Raw genomic sequence first — 17,794 nt, 5'->3', positions numbered from 1 at the left:
GTTGGGTTTTCACCTTGGGATGCATCATGTCTATTTGTTTCCATTTTTTTCTCAAGGTCAGCCACAACTTGGTAGTGATCATTAAGGTTGTGAAATGTTGATGATAACAGCAACATGTACATCAAATCAGAAGAAGGTAAGGATATTCTTGTATCCAAAATCTTTGTGGATGACATAGTTTTTGGAGGAAAGGAAGTGCTTTGCAAAAGTTTTTCTGACAAAATGAAACATGAGTTTGAGATGTCTATGTTTGGAGAGATCAAATTTTTTGTTGGATTGCAAGTACATCAACTAAAACATGGTATATTTATGACACAATCAAAGTACATCAAAGAGATACTTAAAACGTTTGGATTGGAAGACTCCAAACCAGTCAGCACACTAATGGCAATAGGACATAAGCTATCCAAAAATGATGTATCAGCTGAAGTCAATCAACCAATGTACAGATCCATGATTGGAAAACTACAATATGTTGTACATAGCATTAGCAGTTGGAATAGTGGCTAGATTCTCTACTAATCCTAAAGAAAATCATCTCATGGCAGTAAAAAGAATAATGAGGTATCTCAAAGGAACTGATGATTTTGGCCTATATTACAAAAAGAATGAGAAGTTTGAGCTCAATGCATACACAGACGCTAATTGGGGAGGCAACATTGATGATAGGAAAAGCACAAGTGGAGGAGCATTATTCTTAGGAAAAAGGCTAGTTACTTGGACTAGCAAGAAACAAACATGCACATCTCAGTCCACTGCAGAATCAGAATATGTGGCAGCAGCAGTCAATTGCACAAACATTGTGTGGCTCACACATCTATTGAAAGGAATGAAAGAAGAGGTAACCAAACCTGTGATATTGTATTGTGATAATACAAGTGCTATAAACATATCCAAGAATCTAGTCATGCATGCAAAAACCAAGCATATTGCAATCAAGTATTACTATGTCAGAGAATTGGTAGAAGACAAACAAGTGAAGATGGAGTACATTCATAAAAAAGAACAAACTACTGATATCTTCACCAAACCATTGCCCAAGGATGCTTATGAATATCTTAGAGGCAAGTTGGGGTAATGCCCCTAACTCAAGCAGTTTAAAGCAACAAAGAAGTTTCCCTACATCAACAAGAATTAATCATTGAAATATCAGAAGAATGATGCAGAGGATGACAATAGGAGTAGAAACTCTAGATCAGTCACAAGCATGGTAACAGAGGGAGAAAACATGAGATGCAAAGCTTATATTTCACATGTTAAAGATGCTACATCTTTGGCATTTATGTCAAAGAGGGAGATATATGCAAAAAATTGATCAATACAAAGTAAGAGGGAGATATATATGAGAGAGAGAGAGAGATTTATGAGAAATTGAAATGTAAAGATATGGAGATATATGAGATTAGTAGTAAGGATGCAGTAGTCAAGAAGGAAGCAGAAAGTAGCAGAAAACGTATATAATTTTGGTGGTAACTAAGTTGATCAATTGATCAGTTTGGTTTGCCATCAATGCCAAAGAGGGAGATTGTTGGAAATGATTGAAAAGATCATGAATGAAAAGTAATGGAACTGGTAAAGAATTTTCTCAATCATTGTTTTGTCATTGATGTCAAACTTGCTACTTGCAAGAATGACAATTGCTTTAGTGATCCAAATACTATCAATTGGTTGATTGACAAGGAGGAGGCAATCAATAAGATGTAACTAGAGCACCTAGAGAAAGGTTGAAGTTATGATGTTATAATGAAGTATAAGGATCAGCTAAGCCATTGATGAAATAGTGTATTGATGTCATACTCTAAGACATAGAGAATGGGCACACTAAAACACATCAAAGATGTAAGGTTTATCTAAGTCATTTGTAAAGCCTAACTAAGTTCATTAGAGAGAGTCGAGCAAGCTAGTTAGTGCCGAATAGATTCTCAGTTGAAGCCAAGAAAAGTTTAACTTTAGTGAGTGCCAAGTGATCTTCAAGTACCGAGTGATCTTCAGGTGCCGAGTGAAGATCAAGTGCCGAGTAAAGATCAGGTGTCGAGCATGATACAAGTGTCGAGTAACATAGAAGAAGCCAAGCATCAGTAAATCAATAATGCCAAGTTGCTACATTATTTTGAAAGTCAAAGATTTGCCAGATCTGAGCTGATATGGTAGTTATCTAGAATTTTGCGAATCAGATAGAAGATAAGAATGATGAGCTAGTGGCACAGAACACTATGTAAAACATTTTTGGCGAATACAACTGGATTCTAGATGAAGTTTCTAGATAAGAGCAAGATATGGGACAAATACATTGTATCCTACCTAATCTATTGAAACCCTAAAGTTGGAGAGGGAGAATCGAGCAGGAAAGGTATTCTAGATTTCTATTTAAGGAGTCATAAGGTCACGAAGCAAAGTAGAGGGTCAAGCATGAAAGTATGAAGTGCTGAAGAATGTGCTAAGGAGAAAGAGAGCACAGATACTCTATTTTGATAGATGACCACAGATATGATTGCATTGGTATTATGAGCAAGAAGACTCAAGGTGACGAAGCTTGAGATGACAACCTGTCAGAGTTGAAGTGATCAAAGCCAAGTAAATGATTGAAATGAAGTGTGATCTGTAATCTGTAAGATATGTTGTAAGTTGTATCAGATCAAATGCCATTATTGTTACTCTCTAGCAATTGTAACAGTTAGTATAAATCCTATGGACTTAGGTTGGTTTAATAGCCATATTGTAAAACCTTTAACAAGGTGACATTCCAAGTGAATGTTCTAAAGTCCTTTGACCAAGCCCATTCCTAATAGTATGGTGAAATCCTCTAACAAGGTCACATTTAACAATGTGTTGTAAGCCTTTAATAGGGCAGGCCTTTAACAGGGCATCACTTCAGAAGAGTGAGAATTGAGTAGCATGTTACTGGTGGTTTTTCCCAAATTGGGTTTCCATGTAAATCACTGTGTCATGTGTTGATCTTGCATGTTTTATTCATGCATGTTGATTTGTTGTAACTTGCTAAGATGGTTGATTTAAGCTTGGATGGATGAATAGTTTAATGGGCTCACTATAATTGATGAAAAATTATTATTAGGGCATTTAGACCTTGGATAACTAATTCACCCCCCACCCCCCCCTCTTAGTTATTCTAAAGAATTCTAACACTAACTAAGGAGGAAGTTTTTTGGAGACAAAAGTCACTTGAAAATGGTTGGAAGAAGGTGATAGAAATACCAAATTCTTCCATAATAGCTCAATTCAGAATAGAAACCTCAAAAATATAACAAATATTAAAAATAAAGAAGGTAATTCAGAAATAGATCCAAATAAAATAGCAGAAGAATTAGTTGATTACTTCCAAAAGATACTTAACCACTATAATGCTTAACACCTTGAAGCCCAAAAGGAAATGCTCCAAATTATCCCTAAAATCGTAACAAAAGAGGACAACAAATTTCTCAACAAACCCTTTACCTTGATAGAAATTAAAACTGCTCTCCTCAGCATAAACCCCGACAAATCCTCAAGACCAAATGGTTTCCAAGCCTTTTTTTACCAAAAGTGTTGGGACATTATAGGGGAAGATTTGTGGATAGCAATTGAAGCAACTAGAAATGGTGGGGCTCTCCTTAAAGAGATCAACCACAAATTTCTTACACTTATCCCCAAAAAAAGAAATGCAGAAGCACCTGGAGACTATAGACCAATCACTTGTTATAATACATTATACAAAATCCTATCCAAAGCTCTAGAAACCTATCTCAAATTCTTCTTACCTAGACTGATTTCAGAAGAACAAATAGGATTTATTCCTAGAAGATCCATAATATATGGGATTTCTATCATACAAGAAACAATCTACTTAGCCCAAAAAAATAAAGAAGCTTGTATGTTCTTAAAATTAGATGTACAAAAAGCGTATGAAAAAATTGGACTAGAGATTCTTATGTAAAACACTAGAAGCCTTTGGTTTCTTGCATCAATGGATCAACCTTATCTATCAATGTATCTCAACACCTAAATTTTCTATACTTATTAACAGCACTACGAAAGGATTCTTTAGCACCTTAAGGGGCATCCGACAAGGGGATCCCATATCCCCCTTTCTCTTCATCATCATTGCAGAGACCATTGGGAGATCAATCAAGCATGCCCAAATCTAGACTAAAATTCATGGAATATCGGTAGTTGATAACATTGAAAACACAACACATCAACAATTTTTGGATGACACTATTCTAGTTGGGCTAAGTACTAGAAATGAATCTAAAAACTACTAGACAATTATTGACAAATACACAAAAGCATTGGGACAAATGATCAATGCAGAGAAATCTAAAATCTTCTTCCTCAATACACCAAAGGAAGAAGAGGATTATATCTGTAATCTTCTAGGCTTGAAGAAAGGAAAATTCCCATACAAATACCTTGGAATCTATCTTGACAAAGAAACAAAATAGAATCAAGGATGGAAAAATATAATATAAAGGATCGACAAACAAACAAAAACTTGGAATGGCTAATGGCTTACAAAAGCAAGAAGAATAACCAAAATTAAAGTAGTTCTTACAGCTCTACCCACATACCAATTATCGTGCCTTCAAATCCCCAAAAACATTAAGAAGAAAATTGAAACAAAACTTAGAGAATTCTTTTGAAGAGGAACAAAAGACAAGAAGAAAGCAGCATTAATCCATTGGAAGAAAATATGCAGACCTAAGAATGCAAGAGGCTTAGGGGTAAAGAATTTACAATGGCAAAATGAATCCCTAGGGGCAAAAAAAGTCTGGTGCATGTTACATGAAAGAGAAAACAAATGGGCAAAAATCCTCTTTAACAAATACCTCAATCCTAAAGATTACACTTCACTTCTTCAAACCAAAGTACCCCCCAAAGGATCAACACATTGGAACTTTTTAACAAAATGTCATCCTCTAATATCCAAATATGAAACCTAAGAATTAGGTAAAGGTGACAAAGCCCTTTTTTGAGAGGATTCATAGAATGGATTCCCTTGACTAGACTATTATAACTTCTCTAATCAATTTAAAAATATCTTAACAATAAGATGGGGGATGAAGGTGGAAGATTACTTGGAATATGACCCATCAAATGAAGATACCCCATGGAAATGGAAATCCCTATCAAACCTTAACCTTCTGCTTGATGGCCAAGTTTTAAACTCGAAGGAATACTCAAAAATTGAAACATTAATTTACACAAAAAAAGATGACAATTTAATATGGGCAGTATCAAATGATAGATCTTATAAAGTAAATGAAGGCTAGAAATTGATCCTTAATTCTCAAATATGGGAAGAGATAAGTATCCCAATGAATCTTTGTTGGGATTCAACAAGTCTCCCAAAGGTAGGTATTTTCTTATGGGTGACCGTCCAAAATAGTATCCTCACAATAAACAAGATTAGGAAAATGGGCTTTGAAGGCCCATCAAGATGTGCCCTCTGTAAAAAGGATTTGGAAATGGTTGATCACCTTCTATACCAATGTAGTTTTTCTCAAGAATGTTGGTATTGGTTAAAACAAAAACTTAAGTGGACCCCTCCTCTTCCTAGAGACTAGAAGGAACACATCCTTGGCTAGACCAGAAATATGGAAGGAATAGTATTTCATAAAATATGGAGTATTGCCCCTGCCATTCTAGTTTGGGAAATATGGAAAGAAAGAAACCAAAGAATCTTTAACAAAATTGAGATGTCTACCCCCCTAATTAGTTAAAAAAATTAAGACTAGTATAATAGAAGTCATGAATAACCATCTTAGAAACACATCAAAGGAAGAAGGTTCATTCTCGGCATGGGATGTTGAAATTAAAAAGAAATGACCTCACCTAATCAACCCACCCATGTATTACAAAAAGAATAACATAGCTAGAAAGGAATGTCAATGGGAGCCACCTCCTCAAGGATGGATGAAGCTTAATTTTGATGGAGCCTCCCAGGGAAACTCAAGGGCTATAGGAATTAGTTTCATTCTTAGAAACTATTTAGGTGAGTGGCTCCTTAAAAGAGCTAAAGCATTGGGCATAGCAACTAATAATATTTTTGAACTTGATGCAATGAATGAGGGTCTCACATTCTGCAGCTAAAAATTAAAAAAATTATAGAAGGATATTCCCAAATAATATTAAATGCATTAAGAAATCACAACATGCCTAACTGGAAGATAAACTCCAAATTAGAAGAAGTTATTAAAAAGCTAGACAAAACTGATGAAGTAATCATATAACATATCTACAAAGAAGGAAACACTATAGCTAACATGCTAGCTAATGAAACCCCTGATGGAAATCAAATCCTCATTACCTCTCCAGAAACAAAGTTCTTAATTAGAAATTAAAAATTAATAAACAAACATAACAATATACGAATCTATTAACCCTATTAATAAATCTTGATATACTATAATATAATTGAAACCCTAATACCTATCCCTAGTTAAGATATCCCTTCCCCTTTTTTTGCTACCTAAATCAAATTGGTTGAAATTATGAACATTTTCAAAATAGTCCACTTCAACTTCTACTGACTCTTGTTTACTTATGTTCGTATACACACACACACACACACACACACACACACACACACATATATATGTATATTTACATGTATGTATACATGTAATTACATAGATACATATATGTATTTATATTTACATGCTTATATGGATATGCACATAAATACACAGACCCATCACCCCATTATTTCCTCTGAATCTATTCTCTTTATGTTAGAAACTTTGCATTTTAAATTGCCATAGGTGTTGATTCTCTCCGCCCTCATATTTGATTACATTGGGATATTAAATATCTTCCACTTACAAAACTCATTTTAAAATAAACCCTCACCTTTTGAAAAATTATATAACAAAGGTGTCATAACAAATTCAATTATGTTTCACCGAGCCCTTTTAATACTTATATCTTTAGGCAACATTAGTTGGCATGTTCTACCATGATGACTTCTCGAACCTTCCCATGTAAAATAGACCTCTCAAACCTTCCCATGATTCAATGCCTTCTTATTTATACTACCCTATGTTTCAACTCCCCACCTTACCTTGCTCTCTTTTTGCTCATATGGTTATTATCTTACTCTTCTCTTGACTATACTATTACTTTGATGTATTTTGGTTTGGCTACTTTTGTTATCTCTTGGTTGATTATATGTGACTAATCTTGGCTCTCATATATTATGCTCTATGTTTGGCTAACTGTTAATTTCTATGCATTACTTCTAACTCTACAGACTTCTGGTATGTATTTGGCTTAGTTTAGTTATACTTTGTCTCTGTTGGTAGCTTATTTATTCATTTAGTTGGTGTTATTATGCTTATTTGATCTCTTTTACTATTTGTTGGGTTTGTGGTTATTTGGTTATCATATGCCTATTTTCTCCTCTTCATTTTCTTCCTAACCCTATCTATGTTTTTTTCTTTTTACTGGTTTCTCCTCCCTTCTCCTCTCATATTCCTATTAATACGATTCCCTTCCCCTTCTTACCTCCCTCCCCTCTAACCACTAACCATATTGTTTCCCCTAGATGTCTTTGGTCTCTTTGTTTATGGTTGCAAGACAATGCTAAAGCTGGAGAAAGCATGCTATCAACCACCCAATCCAATTAGATCAACCCCTACAATCTTATCAAAATGATGACACATATGTAAATGTAATTAATATCCTAAATAAGGATTATATTATAATTGAAACATTATATGTTAAATATTGAGATCCTAACAAAGGATTAATTTGTATTTTATAAGCAAGGGTATGCCTCTCTAATACATGTATGAATCAAGACCTTGGTCCTGGGCAAGACTGGAGGTTTTCTTCCCCATTCTTTCCTACCAATGCCCATTTTAACAGAGGATATGTAGAAAACTTTCTTATTAATAAAATATAATGAAAGGCTTCAAGTCGTTTATTGATTAAAAAAAAAGGTTAAAATTTTATGATTCCATCCTCTATTATAATCTTTCATTGATCTTTTCTTGTTTTTTATCTTTATTATGGATCACGGAGTTTGATTCTAAATGTTGGCAACAAAAAAATAGATAGATTGTATTAGTTTTCTACAATCTTTCATTTCTTTTTTCTAGCTATCTGTCTTAATGATGGATCATGTATTTTTACTAAATATATCAACAATAGAAAATATAATCAAATAAAAAAGTATTTCTTGTAATAACCAGAACTTCCAAAAGAATTTTGTTAAGAACATTTATGATTTTAAAAAAGTAAATTTGAGTACTTTTGTATTTAATCATATTTCTTTAATTCGTCAAATTTGAAGCATATAATACAATTCATCATTACCTATTATTTTCTAATATTTTTGAAAATGTGTGATGCAATATAATTGGAAATTTTGATAATTAAAATATAATTTAATCTAAAAAAATAGATCAAATATATGCAGAATAAAAACATCACATCTAATTATAAATGCTTTAAGAAAGGGCTCTCTTTCCAACTGGAGGTTAGATGTGAAGCTTTTCAAAGCATTAGAACTATGTAAATCTTTCAACAGATTATTATTTAATCATATTTATCAAGAGGGGAATAGAAAATTTGGGAATTAATAAATCCCTTGCAATTGTTTTAAAAAATTTAATAATCCAAACTTCAATCTTTTTTAGCAATTGTTATCACTGGGAATTTTGAAAAGTTAGCACAGGGTAGCCTGGATTTCCTTATTGTTAGGTAAAATAAATGCATTTCTCTTTTATCTATGTAAAATCCCCTTCACACGTACTTAAATCTTCTTGTTGCAGGGAAATTATTTCCTGTATGAGTGGCTTATGTTTCATCCCTGATCTTACGAATAGCAATTGGACTCAAGGCATTAACAAGAACGTTATAACTATAATACTATTAGTTCTTTTATGTAAGCTTACCAATAAATGAGATTAAGAATTATAAATTTTGTCTAATTTTAGGGAAATTATGATTTAATGAAGATTTTATTATTTCTTTTTCCATGTATTAACATATTTTTAAAGAAGTTTATAAGGGAATTAACTCTCCGCCTCATCGTTTCCCCTTGTCATTTTGCTCGCTTGAGTAGCAAGGGTTGTTAGAGTGTCATCCCAAGTATTTTATAGTTTCCTCTGTCAAGTAAACCAAAAGACACATCATATTAGGATCATCAGAAGGTATTTGAAAGGTCTCCATATGTCTTTAAATGGAGTAGTCTAGTAGGAATTTCAAGATGAATACCATCATTAAATTAAAAGCCCCCCATCCCCCCCCCCCCCCTTCAGATTTCCTTTGATGAACTCATAATAGGTATTCATCTCAGATAAGTCCTCCTAAACACACACTTTCTAGTGGTTTGGGTTATCTTTAGGATGTTGGGCAAAGTATTATGAACACAAAATGGTATAGGGTTCATAGTGATATCCCAACGATGTTCTTGGCTATGACCAGTCTGATTAACATTGATAAAGAAAACATGAATATGATGATTAGATGTTTGTTTAAGCTATAACACTAAGGAAACCTAGAGATTGTTTTGGCCAACATGAGAGAATACCTCCTAATTTGCATACCCTTCCAGCACTGTGACATTCCCTAGCATGGATGACAACTAGTTTCGCTTTACTTGATTTTATCCTCTTTTGATTTGACCATAGTGATTGAATGGTTTCCAATTATTCATAGAATTTTTATTTCCTCCTCTATTTCTTTCATGCCAAGAGGACTTGAGTAAGAAAATGGTTGGAAAAGTATGTGGTAGAAGAGTGGATTGGAGCATGGGAAAATAAAATTGAGGTGAGCTTAGAATGTTTGGAATTTCCACCACCAGAGGAAGTAGAGGTCTCGAAAGTGGAGGATTCACCCCCTCATCTCACGTGACTTATTTGTCCTCCCTTTTTTCAAATGATTGTTTCAATCTAATGTCTTCAATAAATATTTGGGCCTATTGAATGGATGGAATGAGAGCGTTCAAGTCCAGTATTTATTTTTCTTTTCTTTTTGTAATTAAAAATTATGTTTTTATCAAACCATTCCAAACTATTTCTTCATCAATAACACTTGTGTTTTCTAGTTTTATTAACTATTTTTATTGTTTTATTTGTTTCTTATACTAGATCCTTGAGTTTATGATTGCTTTTTATAATGTGGTATATATTTCCTTAAGTATCTTGATGACATATAATCATTATTTGGAGACTCTCTAACCTCCTAACATGTAGTATAGAGTATTGGTTAGTGGTTGGATCTGTGTTTTTCAGGTAACACTAAAAGAAGGGCACATCGTTCATAAGAGGATTTATAGGGAACATCCCGTAGAGTTCTTATTCTTAATATATTTATTGTAATCCATTGGATATTTGGATTTGTATAGGAAAATACTGAAGGACTACCCACTAACTCTATCCTCTCAGTGCTCCTCGTGTTGGGTTGTAACAGTTTTATTCAACTTAATCAATGGCTTTAGCCTTTTTCTTATAAAAATAAAAATAAAAATCACATCTAAAAATATTTTAAATACTAAATATATAATTTTAAAAAAAAATTACATGATCATTAAATATGATTTCAAATATTTATTAAAAACATTTTTTAATTTTAAATAAATATTCATGAGATAACACATAATAGAACTTTCAAGCCAACAACTAAACAAAGATATTGCCAGACTAACCTTATAAACATTTGTAGGATTCTTGAGTTGTTGAAGCATGAAGAAATTAGGGTTGAATCTGGCCTACGATCTAGACGTTGTCTCACATACCCTTATCACAAGTTCATACCTAAAGGCCCCCATTGTTACTTTTTGCTAGAGTTTGGTGTAGGAGGGCATTGTGAGTAAGAGCTTGCACACTTTTGCTGCTACCACAAAAGACAACCATATCCTTATATTTCCAGAAGCTAGCTCTACAAGTTATCTGACACTCAAATGAAGAAATATGTCCACAATTTAAAATGGGGAAAAGAAAATTCAAACAAATTTTAACTTACAATCTACAATGACGGATTTAGGGAAATATTTAGAAGACATGTTGGAAATAACAATGAAATAGATATTTAGCTTATTTTCAAAATAATGGAATCAATTAGTCCCACAATTATGCTGGTCTCAGATTGGTTTTGACAATTGAGTGTCAACACACTTAACTAATTTTCACATAGAAGCCGAGTACACTATATATGCCGAGCTACAGTATGTGTCGAGCCAGAATTCCAACAGGTGTCGAGTGACTTCAGGTGTTGAGTGAACCATATGAGTTGAGTGATATATAGGTGTCGAGTCATAGTTGATGTTCAGCAAGCCAGAATGCAATAGGTGTCGAGCAAACCAGAATCACGTATGTGTTGAGCACCAGTAATCCAGTATGTATTGAGTAACACAAAATCAACATATGAATTTGTGCCCTTCATAAACTCAGATGTAAACCATTTTCTGAGCTAACATAAAAGAATCTTGAGGGATATTAAAGACAGGAACAAATCCTTTATATTTCCTATGCAATCAACATGCAACCAATAAGAAAAATGGAGAAGGCATGTAACCAATAAGAAAAGTGCAAGGAATGAGCGGGAAATAAAGATTCAATATGGATCGTAGATCCATACCTAACCCTAAGTCTTCAATAACCTTAAAAGGAGGACGAAACCCCATTGTATGCGTGGATGAGAGAAGTGTATGGGAAAACTATAGAGAAATTCAGAGGGAAGAGTGAAATACTAAAAGGAACAGAAAAGCATTACAGTATTCAATTAATCAGAATAGAGCAAGGGCATCAAATAGATATCAAATCTCAGGGGATCAAGATTAGAGAGAGCAAATCAAGTGCCTAAATTTAGCAATCAAGGATTGTAAGCTATCAGGTTTATTAGTCTAATACTCTCTAGCAATTGTATTAGAAGGAAAATCCTATGTTGATAGGTTAGCTTAATAGCTAGGTTATAGATCCTTTGAAAAGGTGATAATATCCTTTAATAGGGTGACACTTCATGTAAAGTTTTTGTAAATCCTTTAAACAGGTCACTATTGACACAGTGTAAAGCCTTTAACAGGTCAGGCCTTTAATAGGGCAGACCATCAAAAGTGGTCAAACATTATTGCTGCAGTGATTTTGTGGGTATCATCCCCACCCCAGGTTTACCTTCTCATTTTGGAGGGTTTCTGGGTTACCAAATTTGGTGTTATGTGTTTTGATGCATGTGTTTACTTTTAGGTTGTTTGATATGTTTACATGCATGCAATTTATTTTTAGTTAAAAGTTTTCTAAGGCTAAAGTGTGATACTTCTAATTCACACCCCCCCCTCCCCCCTCTTAGAAGTATTCTTCCCATTTGATTATTCCAACAATTGGTATCAAAGCCAAGGTTCTCACAAGGAGAAGCCTAACAGCTTAGAGGAAAGATCTAAAGATGGAAGTCTTCAAACTTGGGAAGATTATAGAGAATCAGGTGATTGATGTGCACCTCACCCTACATAACTTGGAGGAAGCCAGAGAAGAATTAAGAAAGTCCTTGAAAAGAAGGAAGGATATAGCCATAGCTAAAAATGACACACACTACAAGGAGATTGATACCACAAAAGTGTTTTCAAATGGAGATTCCAAAGAGTTTGATGTAGCAATAGCAGAATTGATGGAGAAGAATAGAGTTCAAATAGAAGAAATCAGATTACTCAAGCTTGAACAAGAATCACAAGCCATGATGCTTTGTGAAGTAACTAAACAAAAGAAAAGAGCCATTGAAGACAAGGCTATGCTAGAATATGACAAGAGAAAATTTACCAACAAACTGGAAGAGAAGACAATTTGAAAGAATCTCAAACATGCAGCTAGACACCTTAAGTCAAATGATGAATGCACATCATGAGTTGAAAATGAAGGACATTGGGAACTCTACACTAAAGACATAGAATGAACAACTAAAAAATGACCTAAAAAGAGAGAAGGAAGCTACAGAAAGCTTCAACAAACCTAATGAGGCTATCAAGTACTTTGAGGAGATATTGAGATCACCAAGGGCTAGCAATGATACTTTAGGACTTGGTTACATCAGCACTAAATAAGGAGAATCATCCAAGACTATAGAAGAAAGGAGTAACAAAGGTAAGAACATTAAACCTACTTTTCATTTGTGTGATAAAAAGGGACATACTTCCAATGTATGCAGGAACAAGAATGCCCATCAACATGATAAGCCTAAGAATGCAAGCTACTATCACAAGTGCAAAAAGCAAGAACATCAAGCACATGAATGTAAGACTAGGACTATTAGTATACCAAAATTTGAAGGTCATTGCTACAACTACAAGAAGTATTTTCATAGAGCTTTTGAGTGCATATCAAAGCCTATTGGGACATCAAATTAGGCAACAAGAGAAGGTAACCATGGTCATCACTGCAATTGGGACTATAACACTAGGTATAACTGTCATTGTAGACACCTAAATCTGATGACATCACTTAAGTAATCCTATTTAGTAATCTCCTAAGGCATCATTAATTAAGTATTTAATATTTAATTAATCTATTGTCATCCCCTAGTTAATTAGTTAATTTAATTAACTATAGTCCAATTGATAAAATTAAAAGATCACCCAAAATCAATTTATCAATTAAATCCCTATTCCTCTATTAAATTGAATAAATCCTTAAATCTATTCAATTTAATTCTATATGCCCATTTTATTAAATAAATCATTTAATAAAATATCTAAAATTTGAAGAGCCTCCCTAAACCCTATCCTAACCCCTAATCCAACCCATTCACACATACTAACCTCACTTAGACACCTAACTAACCCATCACATCAAATCTAAGCCACTTACCCCCTAATCCCCCTCTAATCCAAACCTAATCCTCTTCTAATCATGTGGAAAATCATAAACATGGGTTAAGACTTGCTAACCCAAGCCAAAGTCAACAATCTCATTCTCCCCTCACTCTCCAACATTTGTGACCCAAGCCAAAGTCAATAATCTCATTCTCTCCCCAACCATCTCCATTTATGACCCAACCATCCCCATTTATGGCTCAACCTCCCTCATTACTCCTTTGACCAACCCATATCCTACCCTCTCACATCCAATTACCTTGTGACATGTGTCACCTCCTAATTGGCTTCAAACAAGCACAATCCATGTGCTCCCCTTTGAGTGCATCCTAGCCCTCCGTCACCATCTTTCCATCCTTGCATCTTGACCGTCCATCCCTCTACCCCTTGGCCTATAAATAGAAGCCTCTCCCTTCACAAACATCATCCACTTTTGAAGCAAACTTATAATTCTATTTTGAGAGCTTAAAAACTACCAAAATAGTATTATAATGCTGAATACCTCCATGAATCCATTGTTGAAACTTTGATTCATCCACTCCATCCATCGATCTAAAACTTGACCATACATGTGAGCATACATATCTTAATCAGGGACAAATCCTTCGTATCATGTGTTATTCCATTAGGAGCCTACCATTCTTGGTTTGCTTCCTTTTGTGGTGATAACCCTCAGTCCTATCTTAAGTGTTAGCTTGCTTAGTAATGTTAATGCTTTCATTAATAGTTAGTATTCATATTACAATATTAATAATTAGTATTTAAATATTTCAAGGCCCAAGTGTCCTTTTTGGACCACTCTAGTGCCTTTTTTAGGCCTTAAATGATTTTTCAAAGCCCAAGTGTCCTTTTGGGACCACTCTAGTGTCTTTTTAGGCCTTAAATAACTTTTTCAAGGAACAAATGTCCTTTTTGGCCCCCAAAATACCTTTTTAGGCTCAAAGAACTTTTTTCAAGGCCTTATTTTGACCTTTTCAGGCCCCAAAAATGCCTTTATAGGCCCAAGTGCCTTTTTCAGGCCCTCGAAATGCCTTTTTAGGCTCAAAACACCTTTTTCAAGGCCCTATTTTGACCTTTTCAAGCCCTAGAAACACCTTTATAGGCCCAAGCGCCTTGTTTAGGCCCTCAAACTACCCTTTTAGGCCCAAGCGCCTTTTTCAAGGCCCTATTTTGACCTTTTTAGGCCCCCAAACTACCCTTTTAGGCCCAAGCACCTTTTTCAAGGTCCTATTTTGACCTTATTAGGCCCCCAAGTGCCTTTTTCAGGCCCCTGAACTGCCTTTTTAGGCCCAAATGTCATTTCAAGGCCCTATTTTGATCCTTTTAGGCCCCCGAGATGCCTTTTTAGGCTCAAGCGCCTTTTTCAAGACCCTGAGACATCTTTTTTGGCCCACACGCCTTTTTCAAGGCCCTCTTTTGGCCTTTTCAAGACCTTGTTTGAACTCTTTTGGCCATCACAAGCCTTGCATAGGTCCCAATTGCTTTTCCACGCCTCATAAACATCCATTTCATCACACACCTAGAGAAACGTCCCTACATTTTGTCTTATTATTGTCTATCATACTTGCTAAATCTACACAAACATTCTCGCCTATGAGTCATGGTTCCCTTCCTCTACATATTGTATTGTTCCTACTTTTCCAAGAGTCAAACTATTTCATTATTTATCACAAAAATATTCAAATATATATCAAACATCCCAAAAACATTTAAATATTCAACCAAAAAAACATAAAAACATCCATATATCTTCCATAAAATTCCCAAAAAACAAAACATGAGATTGCATTACAAACAACATACGTTGTCCCTTTGATTTCCACAACAACAAGCACAAAATTTCCATTCTCCTACGACAGAAACAACAACATTCCATTTAACTAATAATGTTTGGAAGATTTTCTTATTCTAGCCTCCCTAGGGGAGGTGGCAAGCCAAGGTGTCCAATCAATGGCATTCCTTCAGACCCAGTCCCAGATGATGATGCCCCTGGAGTCATCCTCACACTTGCCCAAAGTGTATCCATTGGGATCAGGATGTTACCACGCCTCAAGAGTGTGTTTATCTGCTCCATAAAATGTTTTCCAGAGTATACAACTCCTCTCCTTTGCTCCAAAGGGACCGCTTAGTGATATAATCCCATGTAGTATGTTGCCTCTCACGCAACCCTCACTAATTGCTCCATGACATCTTTTATTTCTATCCATAGTCTTTCTACTCCTGGAATAGTTGTTGTCCTCTACACAATATCGTGTTCTCTTTCATATCTATTTGCTAGCATTTTCATTGACTCCCTCTCATATTTCATTGTATTCAACTAATTTTGGTACCATGTAATGCACACATTACTTGCATTGAGCTGCTCTTGTGACCTTCATGCTAAACTATTGGTCTGCACTGTTGACTCCCTAAATACTTCTACTTGCGACCGCAGGAGCACTAATTCATTTTCACATCTCTCCATCGCCACTCTCTCAACTGCCAAAGTTGCCTCCATAGTCTCCACTCTTGTTTGTTCCATCATTAACATCATCCCTAGGCACTCAGATTCCATCCGTGCACCATCCTCTCACGCTCTTTCAATCAAGCCTTGAAAGAAATTTGCATCTTTCTCTACCTGGTCAGCCCATTCTTTTTCCACTGCCAATGCTTTCTCCATCACCACAGCCGCATCATGAGCTACTTGTACTGCAGCATCAAATTGCAATGCTTGAAATGGTTGAAATGTAGACAACATTGGGTCACCCTTTTGTTCCCCAGAGCTTTGCATCATATCCCCTAGACTGCTTTTTCTCTTCTTCCATAAGACCGTTGTTGGTCACATCATGGATCTTTGGTCCTCTTCTAGAAGAGTCTCTTCTATAGATGGTTGATCTTCTGCACTTGTTCCCTCTAACAACACTCCCACACTTAGTAAGTTTCTCTCCTTCTCTTTTTCCCTTGACTTTGTTTGTTGCATCACACCTTCTGCTAATAGTTGCAGCAAGGTCGGATCTTCTTCTTCCTCTTCTGGATGATTTTGAGTTGGATTAATTTTACTCGTCTCCACCACTCCTCGATCACAATGTCACACACTTTGACGTGGCAAGGTTTCTCTTCCTTCTTGTTGGCTCCGCTTTACACCCTGCTTCTTCCTCTGCAACCATTTCCTTTCTCCTTGGCTTTCATTTTCCTCTTTACTCCATCCCTCTGTTCCTCCTTCTATCGCCTCTGGCATTTTCTGCCTCTGCTCTTGCAAATCGATCATGGGTATTTCACTCACAGCGTAATTCTTCGCTCACACTTTTCTTATGCTTTAGCTAACACTTCTTGTTGTTGGGCTTTCATCAAATTCACTCACCTTTTATAGAACCGACATCATTCTCCATCACTTACATTACACGCTATCCATATCTTTGGCAACAAGCTTCAATACCCACCATCATAATAGTCAAGTCAGGAACTACCTCCGTCCTTTCCACACCTCCCCTCCCCTATCATAACAGTATGCTATATCCTATTTATTTCCACTAGCTTCTCATCTCACGCTTTTCATCGCACTATCTCCTCATCCCTAGATTTTCTTCTACTAATCTTCTCATCTTCATCTTTCCCACCACTATCGTATCATGCTAAGCTTTTGTATGGTAATCCCTTGTAAATACTTTGGTTTTTCCACTGTATGTTTCTTACATGTCAGTCCTTTGCTTGGTATCATTGTATATCTCTCCTCTCTTTGTGTCAGTTCATGCTTGATCATAACTTGCAATTCTCTTGGTTAGGTGCTTTAGCAAATCCTCATACAAGATCCCTTGTCATCAAAATGTTTTCCTAAAAAATTTCGATTGTCCAACTTATCCTAGTCCTCGATATTACCAATTGATCCTTGTAGGATGCATCCTTCTTCTTGTCTGATTTTGGTCCATTAGTATCCATTCCTACCGATCTCTTTGGCAAAAGGTTACCTTTTCATGGATTTACATTTTCTTTTGATTTATTTTCTTTTCAGGATTT

This window comes from Cupressus sempervirens, chromosome 10 (genome assembly GCF_028749045.1).
Source record: "Cupressus sempervirens isolate cs-2001-9-10 chromosome 10, ASM2874904v1, whole genome shotgun sequence".
NCBI lineage: Eukaryota > Viridiplantae > Streptophyta > Pinopsida > Cupressales > Cupressaceae > Cupressus > Cupressus sempervirens.
This window is presented reverse-complemented; position numbering follows the sequence as displayed.